Genomic DNA, 14,087 nt, shown 5'->3' on the forward strand with positions numbered 1-14,087 from the left:
CAACTGAGCCACCCAGGTGCCTTTTGAATTTTTTTTAAAGCTCCAGCTTTGTGCGGCATACTAAACCCCAAGGCACCATAGCCAAAGTCTCCTAACTGCTTTATTGTTATCTAACAAGGATTTCAATCTTTCCTATAGTCACTACTGTTTACCCCACATGAACTCAGCCAGTTCAGTATTTGTTGTTGTTGTTATTCTGTCTCTTTTAATAAGATGAAAAACTTTCAGTCATACTGCTTTCATATGGGTACAAATAAAAAAAAATAACATATCAGCTTTTGCCTCAGACTCTCCATTGTTAAGAACCTAGTAAAGGGCATATAGCTAATTCAAGCAGAAAGATAACTTATTGAAGATATTAGGTAGATCCCAGAATATCTTGCAGAGACAGATTCAGACTTGGATGCAACCCAGCTGGGAACAACACACATATTATACTACAGGGCTGGCCCCTTAGAGTCTCCATGGCTGGCACCAGGCACACAGTGCAGAAGCATCCCACTGACCCTCTCCCCATCAGTGCTGCTTTGTCAGAAGACACTGGACCATGTGTCTGCTCCCACCATTGCTGGTGCAAATCCTGTGTGATGTCACCTTCTGCACTGCATCTGAATTGAAGATTTGCAAGGGTGATTTTGAATGTCAGAGCCAAGTCATATGCCTGTATCTGGCTACAAGGGAAACTGGAAAAATGAGTACCTTGCATGGACTCAGAATATAAGAAATTCTCCAAATGTGAGAAGAATTTTAAGAAGCACTTGAGACCCAAAGCATTAAAAATGTCCATAAAAAATGGTAAGTTTCCTCTTACCATTGAACCTTTATAAGTGTGCAGTTCGGTAGTGTTAAGTATAATAACACAACCATTGTTGTGTAACTAATCTCCAGGACATTTCATCTGGCAAAACTGGAACTCTTTGCCAACTAAGAAATAGCTCACTATTTCCCCCTCTTTCAAGTCGTTAGCAATGACCATTCTACTCCCTGTTTCTTTGAATTTAACTACTTCAAACTAATTTAAATGCTTTGAATTTAATTTAAGAGAGGTGGAATCTTACAATATTTGCCTTTTTGTGACTGGATTATTTCATTTACAATAATGTCGTCAAGGTTCATCCACATTGTACCATGTGCCAGTATTTTTTTTTTCCTTTTAAGGCTGAGTAACATTCTACTTACCACATTTTTAAAACTGTTCACCTATCAATGGGCATTTAGGCTGCTTCCACCTCTTGGCTCTTGCGAATACCGATGCTATGAACAGGGGCAAACAAATAGCTGTTAATAAATCTGTTTTCAATTCTTTCTGATAACCAGGATTGGAATTGCTGGATCATATGGTACTTCCATTTTTAATTTTTTGAGGAACCAGCATACTGTTTTCCACAGGATCTGCATCATTTTATAGTCTCACCAGCAACATACAAGGGCTCCAGTTTCTCCACATCCACACCAACACTTTCTCTTTTCTTTTCTAGTAGTCATCCTAAGAGATATAAAGTGAGAAAGTTCATTATTTTTAAATTTATTTCTTTATTTTGAGAGAAAGAGGGAGAGAGAGAGAGAGAGAAAGAGAGAGAACATGAGCAGGCAAGGGGCAGAAAGAGAGAGAGGGAGAGAGAATCAGCTGGGTCACAAGTTTACCCCTGTGTGAGGCAGACCCATGCTATGGACAGTCCTGTCATAATTGTTTTTATGTGGTGATTGGAGAGTTATTCCTAAAACAAAAGGCTGCCCTCAGATAGTCAAGACTAGCTCTGCAGCAGTCATCGCCTGGGCTTCTTTCACATTCTTACTAAACTGATCCTCACTTCAGAATGGAGGAATATTTTCTCACTACTACATTTAATGTTCGCTTCCCAAGTTTTAATCGTTTTTCTAAGATTGACAACTGGCTGTGGAAACCCCAAGTCCCTTCAGGATGAAACGCTCACTTTTGCCAAGAAGGTTGTATTCTGACCTTTTAGTCAAGACCTAATAATCACATCAGAGTCACATTTGAATGTATCCCTAAAGATTAAAGGCAGTTGGTGTTAATAAACACTGGTTTTCCTATTTTAACTTTAGTCTATTTCTTACGTAAAAACTCCTTTGAAAGTTTTTCATCATGGTAAATGTATACATTGGATTGACACTTCCAGTTAAAAATATACAAGAAAATTCAGTAGAATTAGAGACTAAAAACAGAATAAAATAAGGGCAAAATAAGAACAATCTCACTAGACAAATAAACATATGCATAGGAAATACACAACACAAAGTAGGATGCAATGATAAAGCATCAAATAGAAATTCAAAATATGAAAAATAAAATGGTTGATTTAAATAAATCAAACAATGTAATAAAGGGATAAGTCAGCTGAGGAATAAATTATTCACATAGAAATCAGATTGAGATATCAAAAAATTAAAAAAGAAAAAAAGAAAAATCTCATAAAAGAATAAAGTGATAGAAAATAAATTCTAAATAGAGATGAAAAAGTGAAAGTATCAAAAATCCATATAAAAGCAATTTCAAGTGGAGATAAAAAACAAACTGAGATTCCACATATAGGTAAGATTATATAGCATTTGTCTTTCTATGTTTGGCTTATTTCACTTCATATAATGTTTTTCAGGTCTATTTATGTTGTTGCAAATGGCAGGGTATCCATCTTTTATACAGTTGAATAATATTCCATTGTATGTAGCTGCCAGGGCTGGAGGCAAGGGGAAATGGGGAGGTGATGGTAAAGGGTACAAAGTTCAGTTTTATAAGATAAATATATTCTGGACATCAACAATATGGTGTAGTGCCTACAACTAACATCTTTGTGTTGTGTACTTAAAATTTGCTAAGACGGTAGATCTTATGTTAAATTTCTGCTGCACACACACGCGCACACACACATTAATAATAACAATAATAAGAAATGTGTGGGAAGAAACTTTGGAATGTGATGGTATGTTTATGGCCTGCATGGTGGTGACAATTTCACAGGTGTATACTTATCCCCAACCTCACTGGGTTGTATAAATTAAATATGTACAACTTTTTACACATTAGTCATACCTCAATAAAGTGTTTTAAAAATTAAAATGTAAAGAAATAGTTAAATAGGTAATAATTGAGAATTCCCAAGAATTAAAGAAATATGGGAAACTTTGGCCTGGCAGTTCTTTGGGAAAGTCAATTCATCAGTTAGCCTTTTCTATGTAACAAACCACCCCGAAACTTAGTGCTTTAAAACAAAAAGATCATTTATTAGTTCAAAATTTGGAGAGCTGGGAATTTGAGTTTGGATCATGTGGGTGATTCTGTTGCTCATCTCTCCTGGGCTCGATCATCGGTCTGTGGCCACCTGTCGGATGGAATGGGTGTGACTTGGATGCCCTCACTCCCGTATTTGGCAGGTTATGAACCAGGAACCCTCAGTTGTCTTCCAAGTGGCCTCTCTCACAGGCCATCTCAGCCACATTCACATTTTCACACGGTGGTCTCAGAATTCTAAGAGCTACAGAAGAGGGAGAGCCCCAGTGTGCAAGTGCTACTCAAGTCTTTGCTTACATCATGCTGGCTAAATATTCTATTACCAAAATAAATCATAAGGCCAAGCCTAGATTTAGGGATGGAAAAGTAGACTGTTCTTTCTTAAAGGAGGAACATTAAAGGCCTGTTGCAAAAATAGCAGACAAATGTGAAAGCAGAAATTATTACTCATCTTTACAAACAACCTACTACACCAATTAAATTAGAGATAAAAGAAAAAAAAATACACCTGGATAGACTATAGTTGAATTCAATGACCAAGGAAGACAAAGAGGAAGGTATAAAAGTTTCTAGAGGACTTACAAAAGAATAAGAATTGACTGCATATCACATTTCTCAACAGTTAGAGAGAGAGCTGTAACACTGAAATAAATGTGTGTACAGCAAGGATATTCTGATGTCCTTTAAGGGCTTGGAAGTTTAACACACAAAGATCTCTTGAAGAATACTTTTGCACTAAAATGTCTTTCAATGAGAAGAAAATGAGAATCAATGCATATGGGGAATGAGACTGCAAATAATTAAGTAAAAGTGTTTGTGGCTTTAGAAGGTAGATACTGCTTCCTATTATCTTCAAAAGAACCTATAGTATTAACAATACCAAGATCTGCTCCTGATTAGGAGGAATGGGTCAAAGAATTTTCCCATTTTTAATGTATTATTGCTTTCTTTCATTAAATCAAAAGGTAAAATGTTACATAAACTGCAATACATTTGTGTGTGTGTGTGTGTTTGTGTGTCTGTGTGCATGCGTGCGTGTGTATATGTGTGTGTACACTTCTAAAAATGAAGTAGAGTTCCAGTCTCACCCAGAACCACTTTATTGGTCTTTATTGAATGGCCATCATTAAAGCACCTCTATACTTTATCACATGGATTTAGCTTCTCTGTGAAGTTTACAACTGAAGGAACTCAGCACCGTAAAATGTTTTGGATAATAAGTGTTTGCTATCTTTGCCTTGTAAAAGCCAGCAACCCAATAGCTAGAATCATGACATTAATTGTACCCTGTGCTAGTTAGTGGTCCAGCTCCCACTAAGAAAACAAGGTACAACAACTCCTGTTTTTATTAAACTGGCCTCATAAATATTCAGACTTATTGAATGTCATATGTGATCCCCGTTTTTATTAATATGTACTTATGTTAATTTTTATATGTTTGACCAGTCCATTGCCAGGAAAAATATTTTTATGTAAGTAGAACCATTTATGTTTGAAATCAGTGTATTTTCTTGCTTCATCATAAACTTTTCTCACAGCTGTTTGCTAACTAATATTTCTCCCCAGGCTGAGTTGCTGCAGCTACTAAAAGTGTTCCAAAAGGCTCGTAAATTATAGAGCCTATGCAAACAATGTTAGATACACTTTGTATTTCATTCTAGATTCAAGTCAAATAAACTACATTTATTTTAGCAATAAATGTAGAGCTACAAAAAATAGAAAAATGCTATGTATAAGGGAATGTTTAGTTTTATGTGTAAATTTCATATTACATTATTGAATGCATTCATTTAATATTAATATATTAAATATTAATTTAATATTTCATATTAAATTAATAAACATTAAACCACAAAATCTACTTCACTTTTATTTTTTTTACCTGGAAAGAGCAAATTAGATTTCTTGTTTTTAATTTGGCTAACCATTAACGTCATCATTGAATGTCATTGCAGAGGTATAATGGTGAAACTTAGCTATTGTAAAACATAATTGTCTTAAGCAGAGAAAAATTTAATTTGTAAAACTTCATGCCACTTTTTATAATATCCTGAAAAAACACTTCAACCGTTTGTTATAAAAATTTAATGTAAACAAAGGATACTCCTTTGAATTGACAGGAATAGATTATAGACATCATGATGAATAGTGTTGTGTACATATTTGTAGCATCAATGTCATAGTTTGGGTGAGGTTAACCTTCAGTAGGAGCCAAACTCTAGTGTTAAAGAGAAAGTGGTGACTAAGTAGTGAGTAGATACCATTAGCTCTGTTACCTGCTGTCAAACATAATAAATGTTTAAACCCTAAAGCAGAAAGTTTTCCTGTTTTAATTTCCTCTGTTTGTCTCTGAAAAAAAATCTGTGGCCAAGAAGATTCAGTAGTGCACCTGTAATAGCAGTGCAAATGTAATCAGGTTCTCTGTTGGAATTTAAAAGCCTAGAAAATTAGTCTATATTTTAACCATCAGTCATGTTACCTTTTTAGATAACAGAGCTCTGCATGTGACATCTCCTATCATACAGGACTTTTGATGCACAGGTAAGTTCTTGTTTCATTGAATTGAAATCAATTAAACAGTCATTTATTGGGAGACTACTTTTTATCCAGATATATGTCTGATACTATGAGACTCTCATCTATTTACATAAATTGATGTCATATACGTTTATTTAAGATCTTTTTATTTTACAGTTTTAGATTTACAGAGCCATTATAAATATAATAGATTTCTCATATACTCCACATCCACTTTCCTCTGTTATTAATATTAATATCAGGATAGTACATTTGTCACAACTAAGGAACCAATATCAACATTTTCTTATCAATAAAGTCCACACTTTACTAGATTTCCTTAGTCTTACCTAATTTTCTTTTTCTGTTCCTGGATGACATTCAGGATACCACATTACATTTAGTCATCTGGTCTCCATAGGCTCCTCTTGTCTATGACCGTTTCTTACACTTCCTTTGCTTTGATGACCTTGACAATTTTAAGGAGTACTGGGTATATATTTTGTAGAATTTTCTTCTATTGGAATTAATCTGATGTTTTCCCCACAATTGTCCTGGGTTATGAAATATTGGGAGGAAGAGGTAAAGTGTCATTTTCATCATATCATATCAAGGATGCATACTATCAACATGAGTTATCACTATTGATGTTAGCCTTGATCACCTAAGGTAGTATTTGTCAGATTTATCTCTACTTTAAAATGGTTATTTTTCTCTTTAATCATTCTACAATTATATATCATACTTCCCTGAAGGACATCACTATATGCAGCCCCCAGTGACTTAAAATGTGGGGAACAAAGCTTCAGCTCTTTGAGGTGAATTATCTACATAAATTATTTGGAGGATCTCATATATCTTTCAACAGTGTTTTCCAATTTCTCTCTCATCTATAAAGAAAAAAAAAGAATAAAAAACTATGGGTTCCATTTTCTTTTTTTTCTTTTTTCAATTTTTTTAACATTTATTTTTGAGAGAGAGAGAGAGAGAGAGAGAGAGAGAGAGAGTGTGTGAGTGGGGGAGGGACAGAGAGAGAGGGGGACACAGAATCTGGAGCTGGTTCCAGGCTCCAAGCTGTCAGCATAGAGCCCGATGGGGGGGCTGAGATTCGTGAACCGTGAGATCATGACCTGAGCTGAAGTTGGACACTTAACTCACTGAGCCACCCAGGCACCCTGGATTCCATTTTCATTGAACAGATTTGAAACTAGAAATTGCTGTTGTCCTTCGATAAAGGAAGCTGATGTTTAATTGTAGAGGTAAGAAAAAAAATGATAAGTTAGAAATAGCATCCCCAAATGAGATTATGATAAAATTTTTTAAAATTGTCTACATAAGGGACACCTGGGTGTTTCAGTCAGTTAAGCATACAACTTCAGGTCAGGTCAAGATTCCCTAGTTTGTGAGTGAGCCCCACGGCAGCTCACTGCTGTCAGCACAGAGCCTGCTTCGGATCCTCTGTGTCCCTCTCTCTCTCCTCTTACCCCCAACTCCTGCATGCTCTCTCTCTCTCTCTCAAAAATAAATAAACATTTGAAAATACAATACAATAAGATAAAATTGTCTAAATAAAATGTGAAATTAAAAAATCAGCTGAATGCTAACTACTAGGTATTGACTCAAGCTGTGTTAGGAAATGTGAGACCACAATAAAAATAAATAAACAATAAATAAAGTAAAAAAAAAACAACACTTGAAGTTTTAAGATGAGAAGGAATAGTTTATGGAAATTTTGCTTTAAAATAGTGTTGATAAGTAACCCTGATGGTGTTTCTTTTAAGCCCTCAGTAAAATACTTTCAAAGAATCAAAAAACACATGACAGACATTTTATGAGCACAAAATAATAGTTAACTTATTTCCAGTGCCTGCATGTTGATCTTCCTACATGGATATGTATATAGATAGAACTGGCTTGTGAAAACTTTACTAGAGCATTGCTTCATGTGACAGAGGATGCCTGGAAAAGTTCAGTAAACCCTATATACCTTCTAGACATTGTTTAGACTCAGAAACTTAAGGTGTGAGCAGCTGTCCTTCTATCTTGATCTTTCCTCATCTTAAGGCAGCTAGAACTTGGTGGCTCACATTTCTTCTTCATCTTCTTCACGTAATCCTTCACAGATAGTAATTTCCAAAAACCAATTGGATATTAAGCACTCCATGTGTGAGGAAGTCTCAGCCCTTGCATGTTGCTGTTTAGTAAGTAAACCATATTGGTGGGGTTTGTAACCTAGAAAAGTCTCTGAAGGAATGCTTAATGAAAATTATAGCTTCCACGGACTGCACTGATTTAGGATATCAGTAACCAGGCTTTTGCGTCAGAAAAGCATGTTACTTCAATGGGGTAAAACTGCCAGGAAAAAGGGGAATTTGAGTAGGAGCTATGGACCTTCACTTACCTCCCAACTAATCATATATCAGGGTAGGTAAAAATGTACAGGTACACATTTAGGAGTTATGCAAAAAATCTCACAATGTCAGAACACACTATATATTAACAAAGTAAATCTACAGTCAAAATAGTCTGAATTTACCATATTTGAACAGGTGAAAACATAAATACATGAAACCTGGTAGCTTAGTGGTGAAGGCATGGGCAAGGATAAAGAATTAGTGAAGGAAGATAGACTAAAAGCTACATGTTAGGATAAAAAAAGAAAGTTCAAGAAATTTTTGAAATCCTCAAAGAATTGTAAAGTATTAGGAACCAGGAACAGCTCCAAAAAGAGGAAAAACTTGGATGAAAATAAGAGATAAGGTGAGACACAACAGAGTGAGTTGGAAAGTCCTAGTAAAGGAAATGGACTTAGGGGCCACATAACATGGCCCTAGGAATAGATTGCCTGGGTTTGAAATCTGGCCCTTTGGCTTTTTTACGTTATCCATATTTTACATACCTCTTCTACAAAATGAGGATAACAATAATATTTAATTCACTTGGACTGTTTTAGAATTTGTGTAAGATAGTTTATTTATAAATGCCTAGTGCAGGGGCACCTGGGTGGCTCAATCTGTGAAGCATCCAACTTCAGCTCAGGTCATGTTCTCACAGACTGTGAGTTCCAGCCCTGTGTCGGGCTCTCCGCTGACAGCTCAGAGCCTAGAGCCTGATTCAGATTCTGTGTCTCCCTCTCTTTCTGCCCCTCCCCCCCTCACGCTCTGTCTCTCTCAGTCTCTAAAAAATGAGTAAACCTTAAAAAATTTTTTAAAAATGCCCAGCACATTAAAAATATTTGATAAAAACTAGGCCTAACAGTTGGAAAGGATTGCAAAAGATCTAAAAATGCAATATAAGGAACACAGGCAGAAAATTAAGTATTTTCTGTGAAAATAAAAGTAACCAAAAATGTGGAAGACAACCTTCATAACCTTGGAGCAGACAATGATTTCTTAAGAAGAAAAAAGTATTAGCTATAGAAGAACAATTTGATAACTCAGATTTCACAAAAATTAAAAATTTATACTCTTTAAAAGATTCTATTAAAGACAATAAAAAGGCAAACCAAAGGCTGGGAGAAAGTCTGTGCAATCCATATATTTGACAGAGAATTTGTGTCTAGAATTTATAAATAACTCTTAAAAGAATAAGGCCAAAACATCCCAATAAAAATGGGCAAAATATTTGAATAGACACTTCATAAAACAATGTATGTGAATGGGCAGTAAACCTATGAAAAGTTGCTCAATATAACTAATCACCAGGGAATTCAAGTTAAATCATAATGGATACCATGATCTACTTACTTACTAGAATGACTGAAATTTTATTTTTTATTTTATTTTATTTTATTTTAATTTTATTTTATCTAAAACATTTGTAATGCTTATTTATTTTTGAGAGAGAGAGAGAGAGAAGAGGAGGAACAGAGAGAGAGGGAGAGAGACAGCAGCTGAAGCAGCTGTGTCAGCACAGAGCCCAACGCAGGGCCCAAACTCACCAACCACCAGATGATGACCTGAGGCAAAGTTGGACGTTTAACTGACTGAGCCACCCAGGCACCCCTGGAATGACTCAAATTTTAAAAATTAACACAAAACAAACTATTGTGTTGAACAAGTAGAATCCTTTCATGTTGCTGGCAGCAATGTAGATGGTATGGCCCTTTTGGAAACATTCAGCCAGTTTCTTGTAAAGTTAAACATTCAGTTACCACATAATCAAGTAATCCCACTTTAATGTATTTATGCCAAAGAAATGAAAACGTACATCAACACAAAGGCTTGCACATGAATGTTTAATAGTTTTATTTATAATCACTTCAAAATGGAAACAACCCAAGTGCTTATCATCAAGTTAATTTTTAAACAAATTGTGGTGTGTTCATATAATGGAATGTTACGCGGCTGAAAATAGGCACGAACTTCTAATATATACAACTAGGTGAATCTCAGAAACATGCCGAATGAGAGAAGGCAGGAATAAAGGCGTTCATACTACTATGTTATTCCATTTATATGAAATTTTGGAACAGGTGAAACTAATCTGTAGTGACCCAAAGCAGAGGAGTGGTTGACTGGGGCCAGAGGAGGGGCAGGGTTGACTGCAGATCTTTTGGAGTAATATCCTGATCGTGATGGTGGGAATGTTTTGATGGTTGTCAAAACTCATGTACTTAAGACTGGTGCTATTATTTTATATAAATGTTGCTTTCAGAAGAAAGGTTGAAAATGTTTTTAAAATGTCATTTGTGGACAGCACAGTATAAAGTTAAATATTTCATAAGGAGTTTCTGTAATATGCCAGGACTTAACATAAATATAGCACACATTTTATTTTCCTAAAAAATAAGAAGTTTTTGAGGAAAAACTCTTATTACTAAAAAAGAAAGCAAAATTGAAGTCTCGAGGGCTGTGCAAACAGACATCTGATGAAGAAGCCCAGAAGTCACCGGAGGCTGTGGAAGTTAGCAACCCACACATAATCATTAAGCACGTCTCTTATGATCATAATGAAGAAGTGAGTCCTGATGGTTGTATTTCTGATGTGAAACACCCTGACGCTCTTTAAAAAAAATAGAGATCTCTGACTGTCAAGAGCTGGGCTGTTACCTTTAGACACTCTATGGCCAGACATGTTGCACTTGACTTCTGTTAGATACCGGTTAAGTCACTTCCATGTAAAATATCTCTGTACTTTCCAAGGTGTTTGAGAGGCTAAAATAAAGTGAAAAACCAGATGAAATGTAGATACCTGGTTTTGCTCGCTAACACCAATCACTTGTGCAAAAGTACATACGAATGTCCAAAATGACAATGGCATATTATGTAAAACCAATAATTCAATAATTTATAATTAACCCACATATAATTACAGAGAAGACCAAAAAGTGGATGAGTGCATGGGTAGAAACTATGTGTAGAGTAAAGGTGGATGACATTTTCATCTTAAATAGAAAGGACACTAATTTATCAGATCATGCCTCTAATATGATCTTAGAGGCTTTATAATCTTTAAAACGTAACTGGTTGTTAGGTTTTAAATCTGAAATCTAGTAGAATTAGAAATGGCACACATATAATCCAAAACTCTGTAGAAAATAAAAGCTGAAGCAACATAACCCAAATAGAAAAAAGCAGATTAAAAGGAAATACCGAAGCACATAGAACAAAAAGAGCAAAATAAGATGAAATTTTTAAGAACACATATATTAGATGAAGCAGAAGTTAAATTCTCCAATCATATCTCCATGTAAATGTGTGCAATGTAACCAGATAAGTGCTTTGATTTGAGAAGTAGCTGATTTGTTTATTCTTTGCTATTCCATCTTAGAAAATGCAGATTAATAAAATAGATATTATATCTGGAAATAAGAGTAACTGGCAACGAGTGAGAGAGAAGAGAAAAGAAGGGATACAGTTTATCTACAAACTCTGTAAGGATGTCTGTGGTGAGTTGGGTCTAACTTTCTCGAGGAATAGCCCCATTGCTCTAGCAGCCTTCCTTCTGTGTGAGGAAAGATCCAAGTAGAGTGAGTATGCCTGTTCAGTCCTCTTCTTATCCTTCTGTTCATTACCAGAACTTCAGTGTACTTCTGTGTGTAACTTATTATGAGGGGGCATTTTTGTTTATCTGTGGAAGAAGAGGATATGGCTTCTCCAAACTAAAAAGGGCCATCACTGATCCTGTAGCAGTTTCTAATTATAGGAAACACACCACAGACATCCTCCTATGCACTGAGGAAGGTAATAAAGAATGTATTGGGCATCACCCTGCCCTCTAACGGTTTACAAACTTGGTTGGTGAGATAGCAGTCAACATGTATAAAACAAGCAAGTGTATGGGGAAAAACATAAATTAATAAAATACTTATTAATACATGTTTGGAAAGGGAGAAATCAGTGTAGGCTGCCATCCTTAGAATTTCTTCATGGAAACAGAACGCTTTGAAAGTGGTCATGGAGGATAAATGGACTCCAGGAAGTAGATGAGTGAGAAGCTCAGAGAGGCTGTGAAGGTGTGACAGAGAAAAGACAGCGTTCAGGGAATGAAATGTGGACAAATCTACAAGAAAGACTCCATTGCAAACCCAGGTAAACCTTAGCATATCTTTACTGCAGTGCCACATGGTTCGTGGTGATGTGGGTAGACTGTATGTGTGAACATATGTAAAATATAGGTCTTGAGATTAGTAGTTTTTAATAAGTTGTATCCACTGGCAACACTATCTCTCTGATGATGGCTGTTAGCTAAGAAAAAGGAGGGTTAAGATTAATATACAATGTGTAACTTTGAGTAACTCTAATGGTTGTTTCACCAATACTAACCAACTTGCATTGCACAAAAAGAACACAGTTTTGTGGACATAAGCGAAATTCCAAATAAAGTATGCATGCTGTAAGCTGATGATCTAGGAACTATGGAGACATTTTTATGAATTTAATAAGTCATAAGTAGAGAGCTACATACAGGTTTGGATCACTCAGAAGTAGATTTTTTAAAATCTGTCTTAGTTGTAACAAGAATTTCTTAGATCTTAATTCCTTGTGTGTGAGTTTTGAAGTCTCCCAGAGGCTCTTTACAATTGGAGGACCCATAAAAATAAATGGGTGGAAGCTCTCTCAGATCACAAGAATTCTGCCTTGAAATAAAATGCCATTCTTTCAGCACACGTCTGAGGAACAAGTGAACCTGGCCACATTTTTAATGTTCCAATCATCTTAAATTAATTTTCTACTGTGCCAGGCTAAGAAAAATACAATGTATATTTCATATAACTTTGTATATTTTAAGAAAATTTTCATCCATGTGGCTTTTAATTCATTTACATTTACATCATCAAATATTAGTTTTATGAGCTTTTTGATTTACCACCAACTTTACCTGCCTTCTCAGTAAGGTATGTTTCAGTACTTTTTCCTTTTAGGAACAGGGAGACTTGTTTTGCCAAAGACAAATGAACTCAAATATACAAAGGTTTAAATTTGATCTGTAACTTGAAGTTCATGTAATTTGCATATCTAGAATTACCTGCCTTCCCTATACCCACTCAACTGAAATAACCAGATTCTCAAGGTATTCCTGCCAGATACTAAGCAACCAAAGGGTTTTGGCAATGATCACTAAATAAAAACTCCAGAAAAAAAATTGTGGAGCTTTTCAAAAATACTGACAGAAGCTTGACTGAAAATGGAATTTCCCTCCAGTATTTATAAGTTGTCTGAGTATGATGATGTCTAGGCAAATTATGGAAGCTAACATCATCCTCTGGATTGTTAAAGAAATTTCATTAAGGAAATTTCATCAGCTAATTCTAGATTTCCTGAGTATATCAGAATGGGATCTTCCTGGGAAGTATCTGATGTATGTACTGATTTAGGGTCATCAGGCTCTATTTCTTTGAAGTGACTTACTTAATCCATTGATTGCCTGTTGAGTAAAGCAGAGTACTTTATTTTTTGAGGCTAAAAAATTCATTCTATAGAATTCAAGAAAAAGTTTCCAAATCTGCTTGTGTCTCCTGGGATTTTATCAACAAATCTAAGTTTATCTTCTTCATTATGTTTGTGGTTTCATTCACTTTAATCTTAACCCTTTTAGTCTGTTTCTGTATAGTGAACAAATTCAGAAGTAATTGAGCATGTGAACATATGGAAAGAAAGAGAAACAACTGGGTGTTATTTCAATTTTGAAAAAAAAAAGGGATTTTGAACAAGTTTCTGTGCCAAAGTTTTTTGCCAAATGTTGTTTAAAGTGATGTATAAATGGACTGGGGGAAATCTTTAGTGATGACTGGGGGAAATGTTTTAGTGATAAAAAAAAAAAAAGTAGAGGTAAAATGTAGCTTTTCTGATGGCAAGCTACATGATGCGATACCTCT

At 35.3% G+C, this 14,087-nt stretch overlaps 1 long non-coding RNA gene across 1 annotated transcript in view; it reads left to right on the top strand.

Moving 5' to 3' along the window:
* The window catches only part of LOC131514483 (uncharacterized), a 270,591-nt gene that overhangs the window by 253,023 nt on the left and 3,481 nt on the right, over positions 1-14,087 (top strand). Inside the window, exon 3 of the long non-coding RNA XR_009263090.1 lies at positions 5,738-5,791. This is a non-coding gene — a long non-coding RNA (uncharacterized LOC131514483). The remainder of the gene's footprint in view (positions 1-5,737; positions 5,792-14,087) is intronic.

Source organism: Neofelis nebulosa, chromosome 6 (genome assembly GCF_028018385.1).
Source record: "Neofelis nebulosa isolate mNeoNeb1 chromosome 6, mNeoNeb1.pri, whole genome shotgun sequence".
NCBI classification, from domain to species: domain Eukaryota; kingdom Metazoa; phylum Chordata; class Mammalia; order Carnivora; family Felidae; genus Neofelis; species Neofelis nebulosa.